General features: G+C 36.1%; 1 non-coding gene across 1 annotated transcript; it reads right to left on the bottom strand.

Annotated features, from left to right (window-relative positions):
• Positions 1-14,453: 14,453 nt before the first annotated feature.
• Positions 14,454-14,560, bottom strand: LOC128282781 (small nucleolar RNA R71). The gene has a single exon (XR_008273135.1). It is a non-coding gene; the product is annotated as a small nucleolar RNA R71 (small nucleolar RNA).
• Between the last annotated feature and the right edge of the window lie 11,658 nt (positions 14,561-26,218).

Genomic DNA, 26,218 nt, shown 5'->3' with positions numbered 1-26,218 from the left:
TGACGACCACTATTGGAAAACTAATCAGATAACTCGCCATGACTATTGGCTTCTTACCTTAATCCCCTTATTCCACACCGAGCCTAATTCCAAGTCTGTCGGCTTATTCTCAACAATGTAATTCTTGTGACCTATTTTATGTACGAATCTCTCCTTAAAGGATAACTTATTTAATGACACCCTTATTGGTCGCCTTGGATATGGATCATGTATGGTAGAGTGGTACGTCACTTTCTCGACGGACTCCTACCTACCAGATAATCCCATAGGACTTCCCTATTTAAGTTCATCCTACTAAGATACTCCCAATGTCAGATGGCCTTCATCGCGGACTATCTCTTTCTTAAGTTTTCCTTGGCAAACTTCTACATCTACTAGTCCCCTATGGACTATCCCATGCTAGAAAGTCTTAACGGACACCTTTTTTTCTTTGAAAATCCCTGATGGACTTTATCGATCCTTTAGCTTTGAGACATTCACTTCTTCGGGGTCCTTTCGCAATCTACCCATTTTTCTGGCTACCACTTTATCGACCACCAAATAGGATTTCAACTATGATGATTCATTCTATATTTTCTAAGGTGATGATGGTTCTACATCAACTTAGGTGGACTCTTAATGGCAAACACTAGATTTGTTAATACATTAAACGAATTTCCCTTTCTTCTTACAAATAACTGCGTCAAGACACTTTTATCAATTCCCATACCATCACATTTTAGCAGACTTCTTATTACTCCATTTCTTCATGTTCTCAGTCATGCTACGATCATTCTATCTTACTACTCACTGCGCGAGTTATACAAAAATTCCCCCTTTTATGCCCTAGCGGTCTTTCTGGTTCAATATCCTGGCGGACTTCATATGTTGCCATAGCCTAGCTATCAGCTATGGTCTTACACAATATGGTTCTATGCACCTATGATTCTGAAGAATCAGTATACCTCTTTTCAGGTGTCCTTCCGAAGGACTTATATGTTGTTTACACAGTGTTGCCCTGAAAGACCAGTCGATAACTATTGCCACAATGTTGCTCCGTAGAGTCGATAGACCATTGTCACGATGTTGCTCTAGCGAGCTAATAGATATCATTCCACGTTTCCGCCCAAACTCCCATGAGTCCTAAAATAATCCGCCCATTCCTCCAATACATCAATTTTTCCTATCTTCAACTAACTCGCCAATTTATTTCCCTCCGTACTCCGCATATGACATAATCATGCATTACAATCTAGATAATACTACCTTAAGGAGTACGCCATACTATATTACAACCATATTCAGTTCTATCATACATACATACTTGCATATTTTCATGAATTCAAACTACCTTATACATGCATGTCATGCTTATACACTGAAATCATATACTATCATAAGTTTCAAATGAAACTCAAAGTAAATGAAAACACAAATTACTCAAGCAACAATCATCCCTAATCAGCCAAGAATAGAGTACAAAAATTTACCTTATATCCTTTGTCCTCGCCAGCTTAGTTTGTCCAAACACTAGAGCCTTCTTTGTCTTAGCAGCTAAGCATAACAACCATTTATCGGTTAAACCAAAGTAATCCAAACCTTAAATCCCAAAACATAGCTTATAAAAACTTATCAAGAATCCTTACCCTCTCCATTCCTCAAAACCACAAGTACAAAAAACGTAAGAAGGCTTACAAGTTCCTTATATTCTTTACTTTCCAGACTTGAGTATCACATTTATCACCCTATACATAGCTTCCATAATCTCTTCTTCTTCAGAGCAACCGAAGAAGATGTTACAAATGAGAAGGAAATTATAAGCTAATTGAGAAGAATTCCTTTCTTACACACGTACATATATATATCCTAATTTTGCACAATTTCTATAGTTCATCATAGCCATCCATCGCTAATCATTTTCTCCCCCACTAATGGATCAGGGGATTCAAATGTAACCAAACCAAAATTGAAATCCAACTATTTACAATTCAACCACTTAAATTTCTCAATTTCCTAGAAAATCCCGCTAACTTTTGTCTTCTTCAATTAACTTCCCATCTCTTCTTTAAAAATAAATCCTTAAGAGAACTAGGTGTGGCAGTTTTTAACAAGAATGTTTTAACCCTCTTTGTGCCCAAAATGCCCTTAACGAGCCTTTAATGATTGGTGTTTCGATTGAAACAAGACAACCCTTGGCATCATTTTTTATACCCTCATGATGTTGGTATCGCGATAACCAAGGATAGGATGCTGCAATACTATTGACAGGCTTGACATGGAGTGCTCCTTTGGTAAATAAGTATTATGATACCCAAAGTGGATATCGCGATACCACTGTAGGTAGCCTTCATCTTTGGGACCTGTCGGGGATATTGTGATTCTAAGGGTAGGATATCACGATAGCCTCTCATTTGGTGATGTTTTTACTCGATCTGACCTCTAATGTGATACCCACTCAATTTCAAAGGTAGGATATCGCGATATCCACTCAGTCACATGTTAAGACCCCCAATGGCACAATTGGCCAATTTGGGTCTCAAAATAAGTAAAAAGAGACATTTACACTTATTAAATCAAAATTCTAAAAACTAAAAAAAGATACTAATTTGCTCGAAAATAAGTTCTATAAATATAACAAGAAAGCCTAATTTGCTATATCAAATTACGACAGATCAATTCTCTATGTCAGTAATGGTTAATGATTTCATAAGTTGACATGTTTAGCAAAATACTTATTTGATATTCAATGGTTTGATTGACTTGTAAATGGTCAATGGTATGCGTGGTTGGTATATGAAATTGTCATGTATTGAATAAGTGCATAATTCAATTGGTATGAATTGCTTAGGTAAAAGTTTGACTGTGATGATGTAATTGCCAAAATGAGTTATGTTGGATTTGGTGAATTGAGGTTTTTGGTATTTAACAGTCCGGTTTAGACCTTCGTCAGAACAGTGGTTTCGAGACCATAAATTCGAGGTCAAAAAAATTATTTTAATATTATTTTGTGTGTTTACAGTATGTTAATTGATATGTGTAAAAGTTTCGTGTGAAAATTTTATTGTTTGTGTGCTTAATTTGCTAAAAGGATTTAATTGCGTATAATGCAAAAGTGACTTGCTATTTGTTAAAGTGCTATGTTGCTATGGCTTTTGTAATGTGAGGTCTTTATGTTGTTATAATACCATTGAAATTATGGATGGACACAAAAGCCTAAGGTTAGTGGATTTTAAATGAAATTAAAAGGGTTAAAATAGTAAATTATGTGTTAATATGATATTAAATAAAATAAAACATAAAAACATGGTTACGTTCATGTTTGTTACTGAAAATTGAAAGAAAAAAAAGAAAAAGAGTAAATTATGTGTTAAAATAGTAAATTATTAAAATAGTAAATTATGTGTTAATATGATATTAAATAAAATAAAACATAATAACATGGTTATGTTCATGTTTGTTACCAAAATTGAAAGAAAAAGAAAACAAAAAGAGTTCCTAGGGTTCGGCTAAGAAAATTTGTGATTAAGGTATGGTTTTTGATCTGTTGTTGATAATTTCTACGTTTTTGTGATTGTTGCATTATGTTCTATCAAGCCCATGCCCTAATTCATGAAATTGATTATGATTTTGAAAGATATTATAGTTGAATTTGTGAGCTTTGTGATGTTAATTGATGAAATATGAAAGTTTGGTGTTGGTTAATATGTTTTGTATTGGGATTTTTAATGAATTTGATTATTATGGGCTAATTTGTGAAAATGAGAAATTGAAGGGTTAAAATGTGAAATAAATAAAAGTTATGGGTTGCTAGAGACTATATGAAAATTCGGCTAAGCATGAGAAATATGAAATTATGTGTATTTTATATAAAATAGGGACTAAAATGTTAAAATGTGAAATTTCAAGGGCTAATGTGTAAAATGTCTTAATTATGTGTTTTTGGATTGAAATGAATAAATGTGTGATTAAATTAGTGAAATCTAAATTTATATAGATTAAGAACTAAAGAAATCGAAATTAGATCGGGGAAAGTAGAAGGTTGTAGAATAACTGATTCGTTTAGCCGTTCTCATTTTCGAGATAAGTTCATATGCAAATAAACGTATTTCAATTGAACAATATATTTTTGATTGTTGTGGAAATGTATTGAATTGCTGTGAGAGCTAAATAATTGAATCCGAGAAAGTATCGACAAAGTTACGACATCCGAAAGCCCCGTACGTACCATAGGAATAGTATATGATACATATGTCATGACATAGGATTCTGAGGAGTGATATCATGTAAGACCAAGTCTGGGACGTTGGCATCGACTTGTGATTGACGTGTAAAACCATGTCTAGGACATTGGCATTGTATATGATTTCGTGTAAGACCCTGTCTGGGACAGTGGCATCAATATTTGATTACATGTAAGACCACATCTGGAACGTTGGCATTGTACGAGCTTTCTGAGCTATTTGAGTATCCTTATTGTTTCCGAACGGTTCAACAGACATTATTGAGAAATAAGTGATCAAGTGAATATGTATCTGCTTCAGGTACGTACGTAAGGTATATGAAATTTGGCAATGGGAGGTAAAATGGATATGATTATTTGATATATGAATTATATGAAAATGTGATGTGTTTATAAGCAAGTGTCCTTGGCCGTGTGGTACAAGTTAATATATATGCCCTCTTTTTACATGGCCTATGACACGGGCGTGTCTGGTAACAGTGTAAGTCACACGGCCTGTTTACACAAACGTGTGACTTTTGTAACTTAGAAAAATTTGTTAAGTTTCAGAAAATTTTTGTATGTACTCGGTTTAGTCCTGACCCCTTCCTGAAGCATGTTTAAGGTTCCATTGATCTAAAAAAGGGACTTGGCGATGATGTGTGACTATGAAGCTATGATGTGTGGATGATGATTGTGAATTGATTATAAAATGTTCTGATAAGTCCTTTAATACCTCTTAACCCTAATCTGGCGACGAATACGGGTTAGGGGTGTTATATTTTATTGGTATCAGAGCTATGATTTAGTCGATTCTAGGACTAATGTAACGTGTGAAACTCTAGCTATACATGTCATATATATAAACTACGATAGTGTGATGATTCCTGACAGTTAAAAATGTGTCTTTATATAGCAAATGGAACTCAATCGAGCCGTAGCTGTCGATGTTGAAAGTAATAAACCCGTACCCGCTCCCACTCAAGGGGCAATGTAATCTAATTCTAGACTTGTTTCGAGTATCCACGAGGGAGAGGCTAAGCAAGCCTTTTACCAAATGATGAATAATTTGTTCACTCAGTACATTAGAACCAATCCGGCTGTGCCACAACTTTCACCCTCGCCTAATCCTCCACAAGTCCCTGTCATGCCCCAAGTTATGAATCCGATTCAGTTGAGTAAGCCTCTGGTTGAAAAAATTAAAAAATATGGGGTTGAAGAGTTTCGTGCTACTACGGATGATGATGCTGAGAGAGTTGAGTTTTGGCTCGAGAATATGATACGAGTGTTTGATGAAATGTCATGTACTCCGGACGAATGTCTTAAATGTGCCATCTCGCTTCTGAGAGATATGGCGTATCATTGATGGAAAATACTGATATCTGTGGTTCTAAAAGAACGAGTTAATTGGGAGTTCTTTCAGACAGAGTTTAGAAAGAAATACATCAGTTAAACATTTATAGATCAGAAACGCAAAGAGTTTCTTGAGCTGAAACAGGGTCGTATGTTTGTTACAGAATACGAACGAGAATTTGTGAGATTGGGTCAATATGCACGAGAATGTGTTTCGACAGAAGCAATTATGTGTAAGAGATTTGAAGATGGTTGAATGAAGATATCCGCTTGTTAGTCAGGATTCTGGAAATAAAATAGTTCGTTGTGCTTGTTGAACGAGCGTGTAAAGCTGAGGAACTTAGGAAAAAGAAAAGAAAATTCGATTCAGAAGCTAGAAAGGTGCAAAAAAGATCAATGAATAAGTCATTTCATTCAGCATCAAAAAAATTCCGGGATGATTTTAGCAGTTCAAAGGCTACAGCGGGTTATTCTAGACGTGATCGAGACAGACCACTACTGAGTTCGAAAGCTACCTTAGTAGCTAGTGTTGGTAACATTAGGCCTAATCAACCTGAGAGCAAGCATTACGGTAAACGATATCCCGAAAAGTGTAGATTGAATGATCGAGCTTGTTTCAAATATAGATCATTAGATCATTTCATCCGTGATTATCTCGAGTTGGTTGAGCAAGAGATAGTGCAGAATAAGAGGCGGAGTAACACGACAGCTCGAGGTATTCCACCCAGAAATACGGGTAATGTGAGTGGCAGTCAGAGAATGACTAAACACACAGCTGTGAGATCTGAAGCCCGAGCACCTGCCAGAGCTTATGCTATTCGCGCTCGCAAAGAAACTTTATCTCCAGATGTTATTACCGGTACTTTCACTCTCTATGATACTACTGTGATTGCATTGATAGATCCAGGATCAACTCATTCATATGTATGTGAAACTTTAGTATCCAGTAAGACTTTACATGTAGAGTCTACTGAATTCTTTATTAGAGTATTAAACCCCTTAGGCAGATGTGTCTTGGATGATAAAGTTTGTAAGAACTGTCCGTTGATGATTTGAGATCTCTGTTTTCTAGCCGATCTGATGTTGTTGCCATTCAACGAATTTGATACAATTATGGGATGGATTGGTTAACATTGTATGATGCGATAGTGAATTGCAAACGAAAGACGATTGATCTGATATGTTAGAATAATGAGATAATTTGGATTGAGTCTAATAAGTTGAATGGTTTGCCATCAGTGATTTCTTTAATGTTAGCTCAGAAATATGTGAGAAAAGGTTGTGAAGCTTATTTGGCTTATGTGTTAACTCAAAAATGACTGAAAAGAAGATTGAATCAGTTCCTATTATGTGTGAGTATCTGGATGTGTTTCCTGATGAGTTATCGGGTTTACCACCGATCCGAGAGGTTGAGTTTGGTATTGAGTTAATGCCGGGAACTACTTCGATATCAATATCTCCATATAAAATGACACTGACCGAATTAAAAGAACTGAAAGCCCAACTGTAAAAGTTGACTGATAGAGGATTCGCATGACCGAGTTATTCGCCTTGGGGTGTTCCCATTCTGTTTGTGAAAAAGAAAGATGGCACAACGAGAATGTGTATTGATTATCATCAATTAAATAAAGTGACTATTAAGAACAAATATCCTCTACCCAGAATATATGATTCGTTTGACCAGTTAAAAGGGGCTACCGTGTTTTCAAAGATAGATTTGATGTGACACCCCTAAATTGACTCTAGTCGGAAAGCGGTTTCGGGACCGCTAAACCGAGTCACCAAATTATTTGAATATGATATTTATTGTCTAAAATATTTGAATATGAATGTGTGAAAGTTTTAAGCTTCGATTTAGTTAATTGCATGTGAATTTAGTTAATAGGACTTATGTATGACACTTTTAAAATGTGATAGTTAATCTATAAGGATCAATTAATGCATGTCATATGAATAAAGGGTTTGCATGTCAAATATCCATTATTAATGAGTAGTGGCCGGCCATGGATGGGTCATTGATGATAATATGAATTCTTTTATTAGCACTATGAGTTTAGAAAATAAAAGAATGAATTAAGAATGATAAAACATGAAGTGAGTGGGAGGAGAAACCAAAGTTGTCTCCCCCTTACTCCCCATTGCCGTGACTAGTGAAAGAGGAGAAAAACAAAGTTCTTTCTTTGTTGTTCAACTTGGCCGAATAGAAGAAGCAAAGGAGGGGAAGAAATTTCGGTCACTTGAATCCTTAGGAAGGTTAGTACATTGTGTTGAAATTGTGAAATAATTACTTGTTTTAGGTAAATTATCATGGTTCTTGCTTAGCCCATGCAAAAATTTCCACTAATGATGGTGAATAGAGCCTTTGCTAAGGTTATAAGGAAGAAATTTTGATTGCTTTACTTGAATCTTGATGATGAATGTATTGAGGAAAGAACTTGGTCTTTCTAAAAATATGAATGGTTAAAGCTCATACTAGTAATAGCCGAATTAAAGAATGCTTGATGTCATGAGTAAATGCTGTTCATGTTAATTGGATGAGAAAGGGTAGTTGGGTGAAGTAGAGTCTAGCAAATGAGCACATATGTGCACTAGTTGCTAAATGAAGAAAAATCGGCTAACAAGGGAGTACTAAGGCCGAATATGATTTTGAATATTAGTGGTGTAGTTGCCGAATTTGAACTATGAAGTTATTGAGTAATGTGTGTGTTTTAAGTGATAGAATTGAGTGAATGCTTGGAATGTGATATGTATGAATTATGTGTTAAATTAAGGTTTGCTAAGCTAGCTATTAAGATGAAGTGCAAATGTTAGTATTTGATTTCTAGTGTATATATGTGTACTAGCCGAGCTTTGAATTTAAATAATGGTTGGAGCACCATGTGTTGTAATGAGATTATTTGAGTGAAATCATAGATATTTATATGATGAATTGATTGTGGATATACATGCTTAAATAAGATGCACACATGAATGAATAAATAGCTTGGTGTTGCATGTATTCGGTCATAAAGGTGCACATGAGGAAATGTTAGATTAATTGTATTAAATTGCTCAATGTGATTAAAAATGCGTATGACCATTTTGTGTTTGAGCTAAAGGTGGCCATATGACCTATCAAACTCCTTGTCATATTCAGCCATAAGCTAGCATAATGAGACTTTAATAAGTTAAATTTGTTTGAATTAGCTCAAGAGCTTAGAGGACCAAAGTTGGATAAGGGAAGGGAAAAAGTGATCGAATAGCCGCCGAGATCGTTCGACCACATCCGAGGTAAGTTTTAAGTGATTAAACGTTGAGTAAATTCAATCATAATAGGACATAATGAGTTGATTTGATAAGATATGATGTGGCCATGATATGTCTTAAACTCAAATGGTAAGTTCATAAGTGTTTGGACTTGGAAATTTAAGAGCAAATTGTAATAATTTGCTTTGGACAGTAGCAGTAACGTGATTTTAGAAAATCACTATAAATTGTTGGTGCGGAATTACAGGCTGAATAAAATATGTAATCAAATCTTAGTTAGTCTAGTTTCTTATAAAAGAGACCGTGTAAGCAAAGAAATTCCCTATAAAGAGATATTTAAAGTTGTGTGGGACAATGTCAAAATGACTCCGAAATCCCCTATTCGGTATTTAGAAAATCATTATAATTTGTACAAAAATGGTTATAAGATAAAATTTATATGCTTAGACTCCTTAATGAGTCTAGTTTCAAATTAAATCAAATAGAACACATTTTGAATTCTGTACAATGAAAAATTTGATTCGTAGTGAAGAGTGGTCAGATTAGTCAAACAGTGAAACAGGGGAAACTTTAAGAAAAATCTGGTATTGATTGGCCAAACCTAAAATTCTGGAAATTTTATGGATGGAATACATACGAGTCTATATTCAGGGAAAATTAACGGCAAATGATTTGGAGTTTTGTAGCTCCAGTTATAAATAATTTAGTGACTATTGCTCAGGAAAAACAGCTCGTAGTGAATATGTGATTTTGTTGTAAACATGGATAAAACTTGTTTTAGTTGCTCATAAGCTATTGATTAAACCCATACGTGAATTCTAAATCGTGATATTGTAAAACGATATATGAGTATTCGAATATGAAATGATAGTATGGCGTGAAATTGAATTATTCATTGGAAAATGATTGATGTAGATTCGGCCAAGACAAAGTGTATACATGATAGTATATGTGGTATGTGAAGTATATTTGGATAATTGTGATGTGAATACTTGCAAATTTATATTCTGATTTAGGATTTGATGTGATGAATGTGAATGTGTATATATGAGATAAGGCCGAATGGCTAATGTGATGAATGTGAACATGCATATAAGTGATAAGGCCGAATGGCCAATGTGATGAATGTGAGCATGCATATGTGTGATAAGGCCGAATGGCCAATGTGATGAATATGAACATGCATATATGTGGTAAAGCCGAATGGCTAATGTGAAATATGTATGAGATATGCATATGTGGTAAAGCCGAATGGTCAATGTGAAATATATATATGAGATATGTATATGTGGTAAAGCCGAATGGCTAGTGTGAAATATGTATGAGATATGTATATGTGGTAAAGCCGAATGGTCAATGTGAAATATATATATGAGATATGTATATGTGGTAAAGTCGAATGGCTAGTGTGAAATATGTATGAGATATGTATATGTGGTAAAGCCGAATGGCTAGTGTGAAATATGTGTGAGATATGTATATGTGGTAAAGCCGAATGGCTAGTGTGAAATATGTAGGCGATGTGCGTATATTGTGGCCGAACGACCAAATGTGAAAGGTGTGTATTATTAGATATTTGATGAGGCAAATGAATTACAAATATGACAGTCGATGTGAATGTTGTAACATGTGAAAAAATGTACATGAAACTTGGAAATATATTCCGGGTAAGACCCGATGACTACGTGTGGAAATTATGTCCGGGTAAGACCCGATGACTACGTGTGGAGATTATGTCCGGGTAAGACCCGATGACTACATGTGGAGATTATGTCTGGGTAAGACCCGATGACTACGTGTGGAGATTTTGTCCGGTAAGACCCGATAACCGTGTGGAGATTTTGTGCGAGCTAAAGGTCTCACCGATAATCCGAGTAGAGGTTAAAGCTATAAGACTACGTAATAAGAATTGCTTATAAATATATTCAATGCGAAAGGTTAAGCAGTATGTACTCCAAGTTTATATGTGAGCTTGATTTGAACTAAATCATAAGGTAGTTATGTGATGCATACGAGAGCAATCTATGAGACTATTCCTATGATTATGTGACATCGGATCGATGTGAGAGGTTATGTGAAATCATACAATATATCTATGTCACATGAGCTCACTTTTATGTGAAAGTTTATCCGCCTATTGTATATGATGAGATGTGCATATTCGGCAAAGGGATGGTATGCCCGAAGGAAGAGTGAAATAAAATACGAACAACTATGTTATAATTTGATTATTATCGACCTCGCTTAAAACTTACTAAGCATTGTAATGCTTACTCCGTTTACTTTGTTTTCTCTGTTTTATAGATCTCATTGTGAAGCTACAGGCTCGGGGATCGTCAGCAACTAGTCACACTATCACTATCCACTGCTTGTTATTGTTATGTTTAGAATTATTTTATAGCATGTATAGAATAGACTAGTGGCGGAAGAATATTTTTGGTTAATGTATATATAAGCCATGCGAAAATGGCATCTTTTGAATGTTTACTTAATGAAGTTTAAATTTTATCTCTGGCTGTGCTTAGTACTTATTTAAATGAATGATCTTTATTTCAAGAAAAAGTTCAAAATTTTACTGTTCTGACATGAGTTACAAGTCCGGTAATGCCCCTTACCTATTCTGGCGACGGTTACGGGATAGGGGTGTTACATTTGAGGCCGGGTTACTATCAGTTGCGAGTAAAAGATTCAGACATTCTGAAAATTACTTTTCGAATGAGGTACGGGCATTATGAATTTTTAGTTATGCCTTTCGGACTAACGAATGCTCCTACAATCTTTATGGATTTAATGAATAAAATTTTCAGACCATATTTAGATCAATTTGTTGTTGTGTTCATTAATGATATTTTGATATATTCTCGTGATGAATCCGAGCATGCTGAACACCTGAGAATAGTGTTACAGACTCTACGTGATAAAAAGTTATTTGAAAAGTTTAGAAACTGTGAATTCTGGTTGCGAGAAGTCAGTTTTCTGGGGCATATTGTGTCAGCACCTGGTGTACGAGTCAATTCGAGCAAAATTTCAGCTATCTTAGATTGGAAGCCTCTGAGAAATGTGTCTGAAGTCCGCAGTTTTCTGGGACTTGCTGGTTATTACCGACAATTTGTGAAAGGCTTTTCGATGATTGCGACTCCGTTGAAGAGATTACTTCAGAAAGATGTTAAGTTCGAACGGTCAGATAAGTGCCAGAAAAGCTTTGATCTATTAAAAGCCCTATTGACTGAAGCTTCAGTGTTAGTACAGCCAGAATCGAGTAAAGAATTTGTGATTTATAGTGATGCTTCATTGAACAGCCTAGGTTGTGTTTTGATACAGGAAGGAAAAGTTATAGCCTATGCCTCGAGACAATTAAAGCCGCATGAAAAGAATTATTCAACACATGACATGGAATTAGCTGCGATTGTGTTCGCTTTGAAGATTTGGTGTCACTATCTGTTTGGTGAGAAATGACACATGTTTTCAGATCATAAAAGCCTGAAATATCTAATGACTTAGAAAGATTTGAATCTGCAACAGAGAAGATGGCTAGAATTGTTAAAAGACTACAAGCTAGTTATTGATTACCATCCAGGAAAAGCAAATATTGTTACTGATGCTTTAAGTCAAAAATCACTGTTTCCTAATAAACCATAATTTATACATATTTTTACCCCATGTTTAACGTATTTTATGGATGATTTCCCATTAGAATTAGTGAATTCGATGCTCCTAATGCTTTAATTTCATGTTTTATACTTAAGAGAGCATAGGAGAGCGAAAGGAACGAGAAACGGGCCAAAAACAGAGAAAAATGGGCCAAAGTACGAATTCAACACGGCCTAGACCTCCTCACACGGGTAGATCACACGGCCGTGTCAATTTGGTAGATTCGAAGCACGACTCACACGGACATGTCCCTGCAGAGCCCAAGTTGAGTCCAATTTGGAAAAGGCCAATTTTGAGGGTTTCTAGGCATTCTAAAGCCTATAAATACACCCTAGAGGAGGAAACTAAAAGGGACACACAGAGAGGAAGGAAGGAATTACTCGAAGGAAGCCGATTGATCCATCTTAGAAGCCAGAGTCACTATCAAGACTGAAGATCTCCCCTCAATTTCTCTTCAGAAGTTTTGGGTTTTCTTTATGTTTTGTATTCGTTATTCTTCTGAGATGTTTTCCTTTTTAGTTATGAACTAAATCCCCTAAATACCTAAGGGGGATGAAACCTAAGACGAATCTTGTTATTATTTTCTGAATTATATGATAAATATTTAACTTGTTCTTAATTATGTGTTCTTAATTCTTGTTTTGATATCCCAGGATACTGATTCAAGATAAGCTCTTATCAGATGAGGAATAGACTTGTCTAAGAGTACATTTGTCATAATTAAGCGGAGTTGTTTGCGTGCCTACACATAGGGTGACAAGATTTTGCCGGATTAGGGTGAAACCTAATAAGGGGATCCATAGATCAAGCTAATGCAACCCTAGGGTGTTGATTAGAGAAAAGTCTCAATTATTCAATCTAGGGATTAGACGTTATTAGTCTTGAATAGGGATAATAACATAACTTAGGGATCTCTACGGAACAAGTTAAACGAATAAATTGTCCGATTCGGAGCCAGAATAACGAGTACAGTCTAGGTGGATTTTTCCTCAGGTATTGTCTTAATTCAATCGTTTTCCAAAAGTAATCCCCCAATTCCATTCTCTGTGAATTCTTAGATTAGTTAATTAGTTAGTGAAAACAAAACTCTTTTATTCTTAGGCTAGATAATAAAAAGACAGTCATTACTAGTACTTTTAGTTCCTTTGGTTCGACAATCCGGTCTTGCTAAAACTATACTACTCTTCGATAGGTACACTTGCCTACATCGTGCTAATAGTTAGTTTCAAGAACGATTAATTATAAATATTTAAAACCTATCACGAAATCACGCGATCAAGTTTTTGGCGCCGTTGCCAGGGAACTAAGATATTAGGAACGCTCAATTTTTATTACTTTAGCCATTTATTTTTCTTGAAATTTAATTTTGTTTTATTTATTATTATTATTTATTTATTTACTTTTTCTTTCTCTTGGCAGGTTTTTATAGTTTATGACTAGAAGAAACCCGTCAGGACCACTACTTTTTGAAGAAGAAATCGATCGCACAGTTTGCAGAAACCAAAGAGAAATAAGGTGAAGCTTAAGATACACAGAGAACGAGCAACAGGATGATACTCAACCCCCAACCGAAGATATGGCTGAAAACCAAGACAATCAGCTACCTCCTGTAATTGCGATTAATCAAAATCCTGCTCCACACACAATGTATGATTATGCTAAACCTTCTTTAACAGGAACTGAATCAAGCATAGTTAGACCTGTTGTAGTTGCAAATACTTTTGAACTAAAACCTAACACAATTCAAATGATACAACAGTTTGTTCAGTTTGATGGTTTGCAGGATGAAGATCCCAACACTCACTTAGCAAACTTTTTGGAAATATGCGATACACTTAAAATCAATGGCGTTTCTGATGATGCCATACATCTTCGGTTGTTTCCCATTTCGCTGAGGAACAAAGCTAAATAGTGGTTGAACTCGTTACCATGAGGGTCAATCACTACTTGGGAACAAATGAACGAAAAATTTCTATTAAAATATTTCCCGCCCGCTAAAACGGCCAAATTATGTAATGATATCTCTTCGTTTGTACAGATAGACTTAGAAACTCTTTACGATGCATGGGAGAGATACAAGGACTTACTAAGAAGGTACCCTTACCATGGGTTACTGCTTTGGCTACAGGTTCAAACGTTCCAGAATGGCCTGAATCCTTCGACTCGGCAAATGGTTGATGCAGCTGCTAGGGGAACCACCAATAATAAAACACCTGACGATGCTTATGAATTTATAGAGGAGATGTCACTGAATAACTATCAGTGGCAAGTCATGAGGACAAAACCAACTAAAACAGTAGGCGTTTATAACGTCGATTCAGTTACTATACTGTCAAACTAGGTAGAACTTCTAAATAAAAATATTGATGGTTTACTTGGTTCTACACAGGTATATCCAGTAATGAGGTACGGGACGAATGGAAGAGGAGCATGCACAGAGTATAAACCCTTCAACCCTAGCATCGAGATGAACAAGTCCAATATATGGGTAACAATAACTCTAGATCCCAAAATAATCTGTATAGTAACACTTATAATGTAGGTTGGAGGAACCATCCCAATTTCTCGTGGGGCGGTCAAGGACATCAAAGACCACAACATCCCCCGGGTTTTCAACAACCACCCAATCAACAGGAAAAGAAGCTGAACCTTGAAGAGATGCTCACAAAGTTTATCTCGGTGTCAGAAACCCATTTCCAGAACACCGAGACAGCACTTAAAAATCAACTAGCGTCAATCCAAAGGCTCGAAACTCAGATAGGCCAGCTTTCTAAACTAATCTTCGAACGACCACAAGGTAGCTTGCCAAGTAATATTGAACCCAACCCAAGGGAATAGCTCAACACAATTAATATTCAATATGACGAAGGAGTCATTCAGCCTGAGCCAGAACCGAGGCAAGAAACTATGGTAAACAAAGGTCAAGGTGAGGTAGGTCATAATAAAAACAAATCAGTGAATGTCGAATATAAACCTCATGTGCCATACCCCAACGCGACAAGGAAAGACCACTCAGATGAACAATTTGGTAAACTCCTTAAACTCTTAAAAAATTACATATTAACTTACCGTTTATTGAAGCCCTATTGCAGATGCCAAACGCAATGAAATTTTTAAAGAAGCTTTTAGCAAATAAGCGGAAGTTGGACGAGGCATCGCATGTAAAGCTAAACGCAGTTTGCTCAACTATTCTCTAGAATAAACTACCCAACAAACTAAAAAATCCAGGGAGTTTTATGATTCCTTGCATAATTGGTAGTTTGGATGTTAATAATGCATTAGCTAATTGAGGTGCTAGTATCAACATCATGCCTTACAAAATGTTTAAGCAATTAGGTCTTGGGAAACCTAAACAAACTAGGATGAGCATTCAATTAACAGATAAAACTAGAAGATTTCTTAGGGGTATTATTGAAGATGTGCTAGTTAAAATAGATAAACTTATATTTCCTGTTGACTTCGTTGTTCTAGACATAGAAGAGGATAGCAACACTCCTTTAATCTTAGAAAGGCCCTTTTTAGCAACTGCTAAAATGATTATTGATGTTGGCACAGGTGAACTCACACTCCGTGTGGGAGATGAAACAATCACTCTTCAAGCTCGCAATTCTGGCAACGCATCGGAAATTGAAGGTGATCATTTCACCCATTCTACTAAAACTGACAATATGGTACAACCTACTTTACAGGAAATAAGTCTGAAGGAAGCACATGAGTCATTCTAGAGCAATAGTAAAGGACCTTTTCATGAAGATCGATGGTTACAAATCGAGGAGCTAGATGAATGGCGAGCACATAAACCGAGAACACACGATAAACTAAAACTACGCCAGGACGAGCTCAATACCTTTCCAAATCAACTTAAGGTTGGAGATAGAGTCTTATTAGATGCCGCAGATCCCCACATTGTCACTACCACACCGAATGAAGAAATCTCTCTTACAGTACTCAGCATTTTCCCATTCGGTACAGTCAAGGTGAATCATCCCAAGTTCAGCACTTTTAAGGTAAACAACACCAATTTAAAACATTATTTTGATAAGCTTGATAGCAGGAATAAGGAGTATAAACTCCTTAAACCACCATGATCATTGAACGGAGAGGTAAGTCGAACTTAGACTATAAATAAGCGCTTCTCGGGAGGCAACCCGAGCACTAACTGTATTAACTTCTTTAAAATTTAGTCATCAACTCCTAACTTACTAACGGATCTCTTGAATACAGGTTTTCCACAGAGACACAGCCAAGAGCACAGGCGTACTTAGGGCCTTGTGAAAACAAGGCAACAATTTTCCCAAACACAAGCTACGATAAAATGCCACGGTCTTGCTACATGACCGTGGTCGAACCTGCCAAAACAACACGGGCGTGTGACACGCCCGTGTGGAAGAACCGTGGGTGAACTTGTTAAAACAGCACGGGCGTGCAACACGCCCGTATCTAGCACCCATGGTCGAACCTGTTAGATTGACACAAGCATGGGTCTACCTACACAGGCGTGGGAGAAGCGAACAACACCAGACACGGCCGTGTGACACGACCGTGTGCGCCAACATGCCCAAGGAACACGGGCGTGTACTAAATGTCAGACATGCCCAAACTCAAAATTCGCGAATCACACGGGCTGAAATTGGGGAACACAGGTGTGTTACCTGGTTGTGTGCCCCAAAATCTACAAATAGGCTACACTATTCATTGTTTTCTTCACCCAAAAACCCTAACCCTAGCCGCTGCAAGTCCACACGTCTTTCCGTCACGCCCGTGCGCCGCTTTCAACTTCATCCCTGACGCTTACTTCTCTATTTTTTAGCGTTTGTTCATTCTTTCCCCTTTAACTCCACTTATTTTTAATGCTATAATCTTCATGTATCTCACACTATACTATCATTCAAGTTTCATTTCTTTTAGATTAGTTATCATTTATTCCACATGACATATTTTTATGAAACTCTCATGCCTTATTCTTATTCTAAATCAATATTCACAGTTTTCAATTGCTTCTTGTTATTTAGCATTACAACTCATGCCATGTGCTAAATTTATGCTCTTTATATTTCCATTAAATTCCTAGCCATTTTTACTCATATCACCATGCTAGTGCCACAAAAGTATGTCATTGAACTTATTGTTTTAGTTAGTTTCAGTAGTTGTGGCTGAAATTATGATTTTTATTTAAAATTTGTCTTTGTTTTACTTTGACCACTCATCAAGACGACTTGATGATTCTATTTGAAGGTACCATGTCATCTTCACGTGGTAAAAAGGTCGTTGTCCTTGCTTCAAAGAAAAGGAAGGGAGCGTCATTTTCCTCCGGTCCTAGCGCGAAAGTTCGTCATCCTTTCTTGAGGTTCCCCGTCAGGCCCCAAGAAGAACTATTCCAAATACTCTGGGCCTGACCTTTAATTGTGGGCCGCTGCATCGACTAGGCTGCGGTAGAACAAGTTCAGTTGGCTGAAGCGATTCAAGCCTTCCTAACCACTGACCCTTGGGAGCTTTTTTTTGGGATCGTCGAGCTGATGTATCTCGAGCTTACGATAGAATTATGCTCCACATTTTATCTTCAGACCGTGATGACGATCTATGATGATCCTGGCACTGTCCAATTTTACCTAGGTGGATTAGTCCGCCAGCTCAGCGTCCCAGAATTAGGTACTGTGCCGGGCTTATATACGGAGGAAGTCAAGGAGGAGAATGACTTACATGCTCTCAACCGCCACATCTATCGTTCTCCTTCACGATGCTGGGATGCACTAGTACCAGTTGGGGCCACCTACAATCTTAACCACTCCAAGGTATCGGCTCTCCATCCATCTCTGAGGTACCTACACGCCATTTTGGCTCACACGATTACAGGACAGCGAGAAAGCACTGGCGTCGTCAACACTCACGACGCCACTTTTTAAGGTGTATGTTGCACGTCCACATCATCGACCATGCCTATTTCATCGCCCTCACGATTCAGCACCAGACGGAGCGGCATAGGAAGGGGGTCATCTCCATTGGCCCCTATGTTACTCGGTTGGCTCAACACTTTGTGCTCCTCAGCACCACAACCCAAGAATCATCCTTAACCCTCATTGGCCTGATGTTTCCACAAGGCATCTCGAGCATGCTTAGTATGAGGATGATCGAAAAGCGCCGAGGAACCTACCCTCCTCAATATCGTCTCGCCCAATCTACCGAGGAAGAGGCCTACGAGGACATTCATGATGATGTCCCTCCACAGCACGAGGACCCACCGTCTCAGCCACCACCACCTTCTCGTCCAGTTCATGCGGCAGCTTCATATGCTGACATCTCTGAGCGCCTCACTCGATTTGAGCAGCAGTGTTTTCAAAAATTTGACAACATTGACGCTACTCTCCAGCAAATTTGTCAGCACCTCCACATCTCATCGCCAGTCCCACCTCGCGAACCATCCAGTGATGAAGATGTTTAAAAATATTTATTTATTATTTTATGTTTTTAATTTTTATTAAAACTACTTTTTATTTTTTATTAGACTTTAGAATTTTATTTTTTTTAATCATCAATTTCGATTATTTCTTTATGAGTAATTATTCTTCCTAATATCCCCTAAAAAAAAAGTTCCTTATTTTATCACAGTTATATAGAGCTCCGAAGCTCCTCATCGCATAGGAACTAAAAACTCCACCGCGGAAGGTTCTCCACGACTGCCATGTCCTGGTCGACCACAACCATAGCTATCACTAGATATAATATTCTTTTGGTGCAAGACTTATAGACTAATGAACCTCTACCACCGACGGAGTATCCTCCTCCACTCTCGCACCGATCACTCTCCAAAACTCCAGTTCGAGGAATTCATCATACAGGAAGTTTCACTTCTCCCCCTATCTTACGATTACAAATTTATTTTTTCCTATCTATCTTTGTACATTGAAGGCAATATACATCATAAGTGTGGGGGGTATTTATTTCATTATCAAAAAAATCCCTGAATGACTGGCTTGTTCTCTTGAAAAGCTCTCATATCATATTTAGGATAAATTTTGATTGATTTATGATTTTGATTGATTTATCTTGAATTAAAACATAGGCATTTATGCATTGATTGTTTAAACTTTAAGACATTAGAGAATCAAGTATGATAAGTTGATTTTTAAGAATTTAAAATCTTAGGTTGTTTTCCCAAAGTTTAGGTATTACTTTTAGTTGGAATTCACAAGTTCTAAACATCAAAAAGCCATAATTTTTGTGAGATTTTTGAGCCTTTTGAGCATCTATTAATTCTTTCATGCTCCCTTTTATTATTGCTTTGAGAGCGTCAGTATTAAACTGTTATTCTAGAACTTGCTTGATTATGCCTGTCAAGTCCACACCATTTGATTTGATATGTCAAAATGATTAAGGCACTTAGGATTAACCCACTCGTGCCATGAAAAGCCTACTTCCACAATTAACCCTTAGTAAACCCCGTTGAGCTAACAAGCCATTTCTTGTATTACCCTTAATATTAACCCTTAACCCATTATTGTTGAAATCCCTTAAAATAATTTGATCCTTAATTTTTTGTCGAGATTGGAATTGAAATAGTTGCTTAGCTAAGTTTTATTCTACTTTGTATTTAACCTATTCTTAAAAAAAATGTGTATAGATCTTAATAGTAGTAATCTTCTGAGCTAAAGAAGTTAAAATTCCATATTCTGAGAAAAGCTCTGTTGTACGCAATTGATGACTAGCCATTTTTCTAGTTAGGCAAATTTTTCAAGTCAATCTCGATTCTAACCTTTTCTTTCACCTTGTGACCACACCCCCTAACCAAGCCTCATTACAACCCTCTAAAGACCTTTTGATTGATGTATCATCTCAATTTCTAGTGGTAGATATTTGATTTTCATGCAAGCCTATGGTAATAATTTTTCATTATTGACTATTGAGTGCTTCAATTATTGTCCTTAAACACCTCGAGTGATTTGAGTGAATCTTTAGTGAGGATATGAAACTCTGTGATATTCTGAATCAAAGGTAATTACTTAGATAAGGGTAGACACCTATGTTTGCATGATTAAATACTCAACTTGGAATGTTTGAAACTTTTATGTTCTTTTAGTTGAATTCTCAATATATGATTACCTATGGATTATTTTGAGATATTATCAATAGAAAATATAAATTGAGAAGAATTTATTTTGATTATGAGTTGAGAATTTTGCTTGAAGACAAGCAAATGCTTAAGTGTGGGGGTATTTGATAAACCGTAATTTATACATATTTTTACCCCATGCTTAACGTATTTTATGGATGATTTCCCATTAGAATTGGTGAATTTGATGCTCCTAATGCTTTAATTTCATGTTTTATACTTAGGAGAGCATAGGAGAGCGAAAGGAATGAGAAACGAGCCAAAAACAGAGAAAAATAGGCCAAAGTACGAATTCAACACGGCCTGGACCTCCTCACACGGGTAGACCACATGGCCTTGTCAATTTGATAGATTCTAAGCACAACTCACACGGGCGTGTCCCTGCCCAGCCCAAGTTGAGTCTAATTCAGAAAATGCCAATTTTGAGGGTTTCTAGGCATTCTAAAGCCTATAAATACACCCTAGAGGAGGAAACTAAAGGGGACACACAGAGAGGAAGGAAGGAATTACTCGAGGAAGCCGATTGATCCATCTTAAAAGTCAGAGTCACCATCAAGACTGAAGATCTCCCCTCAATTTCTCTTCAGGAGTTTTGGGTTTTCTTTATGTTTTGTATTCGTTATTCTTCTGAGATGTTTTCTTTTTATTCTTCTGAGATGTTTTCATTTTTAGTTATGAACTAAATCCCCTAAATACCTAAGGAGGATGAAACCTAAGACGAATCTTGTTATTATTTTCTGAATTGTATGATAAATATTTCACTTGTTCTTAATTATGTATTCTTAATTCTTTTTTTGATATCCCAGGATATTGATTCAAGATAAGCTCTTATTCAAAGGAGGAATAGACCCTGTTTAAGAGTACATTTGTCATAATTAAGCGGAGTTGTCTGCGTGCCTAGACATAGGGTGACAAGATTTTGTCGGATTAGGGTGAAACCTAAAAAGGGGATCCATAGATCGAGTTAATACAACCCTAGGGCGTTGATTAGAGAAAAGTCTCAATTATTCAATCTAGGGATTAGATGTTATTAATCTTGAATAGGGATAATAACATAACTTAGGGATATCTACGGAACAAGTTAAATGAATAAATCGTCCGATTCGGAGCCAGAATAACAAGTACAGTCTAGGTGGATTTTTTCTTAGGTATTGTCTTAATTCAATCACTTTCCAAAAGTAATCCCCCAATTTCATTCTCTGTAAATTCTTAGATTAGTTAATTAGTTAGTGAAAACAAAACCCCTTTATTCTTAGGCTAGATAATAAAAAGACAGTCATTACTAGTACTTTTAGTTCCTTTGGGTTTGACAATTTGGTATTGCTAAAACTATACTACTGTTCGATAGGTACACTTGCCTACATCACACTTATAGTTAGTTTCAAGAACAATTAATTATAAATATTTAAAACCTATCACGAAACCACGCGATCATTTGCGCTACGTGCGATGAATACTCAATTAGTTCTATCTAATGATGGTTCCGTATTAGTCGAATTGAAAGTGAGATCGTTATTTATGCAACAGATTTGCGAATCTTAAAAGGTTGAGAATGAGATTATAGTAAAACGAGCTCAGTGTGAATTGAATTCTGATTCAAATTTAGAGTTGATGATAATGATTGTTTGAGATTTCGAGATCAAATTTGTGTTCCAAAAAATTTAGAATTGATTTAGATAATTTTGAACGAAGCTCACAATAGTCTTTTATCTGTCCATCTGGGAAGTACGAAAATGTATAATGATTTGAAACAACTCTACTGGTGGCATGGTATGAAACGTGATATCTCTGAATTTGTTTTGAAATGTTTAATATGTCAGCAAGTTAAAGCTAAGCATCAAGTATCGTCTGGGTTACTTCTGCCGATTATGATTCCCGAGTGGAAATGGGACAAAATCACTATAGATTTTGTATCCAGCTTGCCCTTGTCTACTAGTAAGAAAGATGCAATTTGGGTGGTTGTTGACAGACTGACTAAATCGGCTCTTTTCATTCCAGTACGTATAGATTATTTGCTTGATAAACTTGCTAAGTTGTATATTTCTCAGATTGTGAGATTGCACAAAGTGCCTATTTCTATTGTTTCAGATAGAGATCCTAGATTTACATCGCGTTTCTGGAAGAAATTGCAAAATGCATTAGGTACAAAATTACACTTTAGTACTGTTTTTCATCCACAGACGGATGGTCAATCCAAGCGAATTATTCAGATACTTGAAGATATGTTGAGATGTTGTATTCTTGAGTTTGAAGGTACGTGGGAACGATACCTGCCATTGATTGAATTTGCGTATAATAATAGTTTTTCAATCGAGTATTAAAATGGCACCTTGTGAAGCATTATACGGTTGCAAATGTCGAACATCTTTGTATTAGACTGAGCTCAGTGAGAATAAGATACGCGGGGTCGATTTGATTAAAAAGACATAATAAAAAGCGAAAATGATTCGTGAAAGTCTGAAAGCAGCGTCAAATCGTCAGAAATCTTATGCAAATTTGAAATGGAAATATATTTAGTTTCATATTGGAGACAAAGTGTTTTTGAAAGTCTAATCGTGGAATAAAATACTTTGACTCGGCAGAAAAGGCAAATTGAGTCCAAGGTTCATCGGGCCGTATGAAATTATCGAGCGAATTGGGCCGGTTGCTTATAGACTATTGTTGCCGCCTGAGTTAGAAAAGATTCATAACATGTTTCACGTATCGATTCTTCGACGATATTGATCCGATCCCTCGTATGTGATTTCCCCGTCTAAGATCGAGATTCAGTCTGATATAACATACAAAGAAAAACCGATCAGAATATTAGCTTGCGAGGTTACAGAATTGAGAAAAAAAATTCTTTAGTGAAAGTCTTATGGCATTAACATGGGATTGAAGAAGCTATGTGAGAGCCCGAGAATGCTATAAGAGAACAATATCCAAACCTATTCGCCGGTAAAATTTTCGGGGACAAAAATCCCTAAGAGGGGAGAGTTGTAACAGTTTGGTTTAGACCCTAGTCGGAACAGTGATTTTGGGACCACAAATCCAAGGTCGAAAAAATTATTTTAATATTATTTTATGTGTTTAAAGTATGTTAATTGATATGTGTGAAAGTTTCGTGTGAAAATTTTATCGTTTGTGTGCTCAATTTGCTAAAATGATTTAATCGCGTATAATGCAAAAGTGACTCGCTATTTGTTAAAGTGCTATATTGCTATGGATTTTGTAATGTGAGGTCCTTATGTTGTTATAATACCATTGAAATTATGGATGGAAACAAAAGCCTAAGGTTAGTGGATTTTAAATAAAATTAAAAAGGTTAAAATATTAAATTATGTGTTAATATGATATTAAATAAAATAAAACATAAAAACATGGTTATGTTCATGTTTGTTGTCGAAAATTGAAAAAAAAAAAGAAAAAAAAAGAGTTCCTAGGGTTCGGTTAAGAAAATTTGTGATTAAGGTATGGTTTTTGATCTGTTTTTGATAATTTTTTACGTTTTTGTGATTGTTACTTTGTTTTCTATCAAGCCCATGACCTAATTCATGAAATTGATTATGATTTTGAAAGATATTATAGTTGAATTTGTGAGCTTTGTGATGTTAATTGATGAAATATGAAAGTTTGGTGTTGGGTTAATATGTTTTGTATTGGGATTTTTAATAAATTTGATTATTATGGGCTAATTTGTGAAAATGAGAAATTGAATGGTTAAAATATGAAATAAATGAAAATTATGAGTTTCTAGAGACTATATGAAAATTCGGCTAAGCATGAGAAATATGAAATTATGTGTATTTTGTGATTTTATAAAATAAGGACTAAAATGTTAAAATGTGAAATTTTAGGAGCTAAAGTGTAAAATACCTTAATTATGTGTTTGTGGATTGAAATGAATAAATGTGTGATTAAATTAGTGAAATTTAAATTTATATAGATTAAAAATGAAAGAAATTAGAATTAGATTGGGGAAAGTCGAAGGTTGTAGAATAACCGACTTGTTTAGTCGTTCTCATTTCCAAGGTAAGTTCATATGCAAATAAACGTATTTCAATTGAATAATATATGTTTGATTGTTGTGGAAATGTATTGAATTGCTATGAGAGCTGAATAATTGAATCCGAGAAAGTATCGACAAAGTTACAACATCCGAAAGCCCCGTATGAACCATAGGAATAGTATAGGATACATATGTCATGACATAGGATTCCGAGGTGTGATATCGTGTAAGACCACATCTAAGACGTTGGCATCGACTTGTGGTTTACGTGTAGGACCATGTTTGAGGCATTCGCATCATATATGATTTCGTGTACAACCCTATCTCGGACAGTGGTATCGATATTTGATTACATGTAAGACCACGTCTGGGACAATTGCATTATACAAGCTTTTCGAGCTATCCGAGTATCCTTATTGTTTCCGAATAGTTCAATGGGCATTATTGAGAAATAAGTGACTAAGTGAATGTGTATTCGATTCAGGTACGCATGTAAGGCATATAAAATTTGGCAATGAGAGGTAAAAATGAATATGATCAAATTGATATGTGAATTATATGAAAATGTAATGTGTTTATAAGCAAGTGATTATGAACAAATAAGCTATATGAGAAATATGATCTTGTAATTGTATTTTACCATGATTCATATAAATAAATTGGTCTATAATTGTTTATGTGATAAGTTTATTTGTATATGGCTTACTAAGCTTTGGAAAGCTTACTTTGTGTGTTTTTCAATTGTTTCATAGATTATCGAAGCTACCGCAACCTAGGGGATTGTTAAGGATCATCGTCACACTATCGAACGACATTTTGGTACTTTTGAAATTGTAAATATTAATGTATGGCATGTATAGGCTTGTGAGTAAATGATATGTTTTGCGTTAAGATTAAAGCCATGAGATTTGGCTTATTTTTGGTTGGAAATGTTGTTATGTTTTTAGCCTTATAAGTTGGCTTAAGTTATGTGCTTGGTAAGTAAATTATATGATGTTTATAATGTCTTTTATGTTGGCTTGAATATGATAAGTTATATGACATGAAATAGGTAATACTATGTTAATAAATGCATTTGAGAATTATTCATGCTTCATGATTTTGACATGTTGAAATGGTATAATTTGTGTATGAATTGATATGTTTGGTTGTCTATAAGTGTGTGACAATAGTGCTATATTGGTTTACTTGAATCCTTGTGAATAGGGTGGTAAATTGGCTTTGAAAATGGCCTATTTTTGTCCACACGGGTAGAGACAAGGGCGTGTGTCTCAGCCGTGTGCAACACACAGTCATGTTACACGGTCGTGTGTCCCCTGGGGTAGTCCTACAATTAAAAGTCAGTCTCGAGCATGGCCTAGACACACCAGCGTGTCTGGTGGATGTGTGAGGCACACAGCCTTGGCATATGACTGTGTATGGCCATTTCGAAGGGTACATGGGCTAGACACACGGGCGTGTGGTCGGTCGTGTGACCCAAGTCAGTTTTAAGCATGGCTTTGACACACGGGCGTGTCATTGGCCGTGTGGTACAAGTCAGTATGTATACCCTATTTTTACATGGCCTATAACACGGCGTGTCTGGTAACCGTGTAAGTCACACGGCCTGTTCACACGGGCGTGTGGTTTAGTCCCGACCCCTTCCTAAAGCATGTTTAAGGTTCTGTTGATCTAA

This window comes from Gossypium arboreum, chromosome 10 (genome assembly GCF_025698485.1).
Source record: "Gossypium arboreum isolate Shixiya-1 chromosome 10, ASM2569848v2, whole genome shotgun sequence".
NCBI classification, from domain to species: domain Eukaryota; kingdom Viridiplantae; phylum Streptophyta; class Magnoliopsida; order Malvales; family Malvaceae; genus Gossypium; species Gossypium arboreum.
Note: the sequence above shows the minus strand (reverse complement) of the source record. Positions and strands in the feature narration are given on the sequence as shown.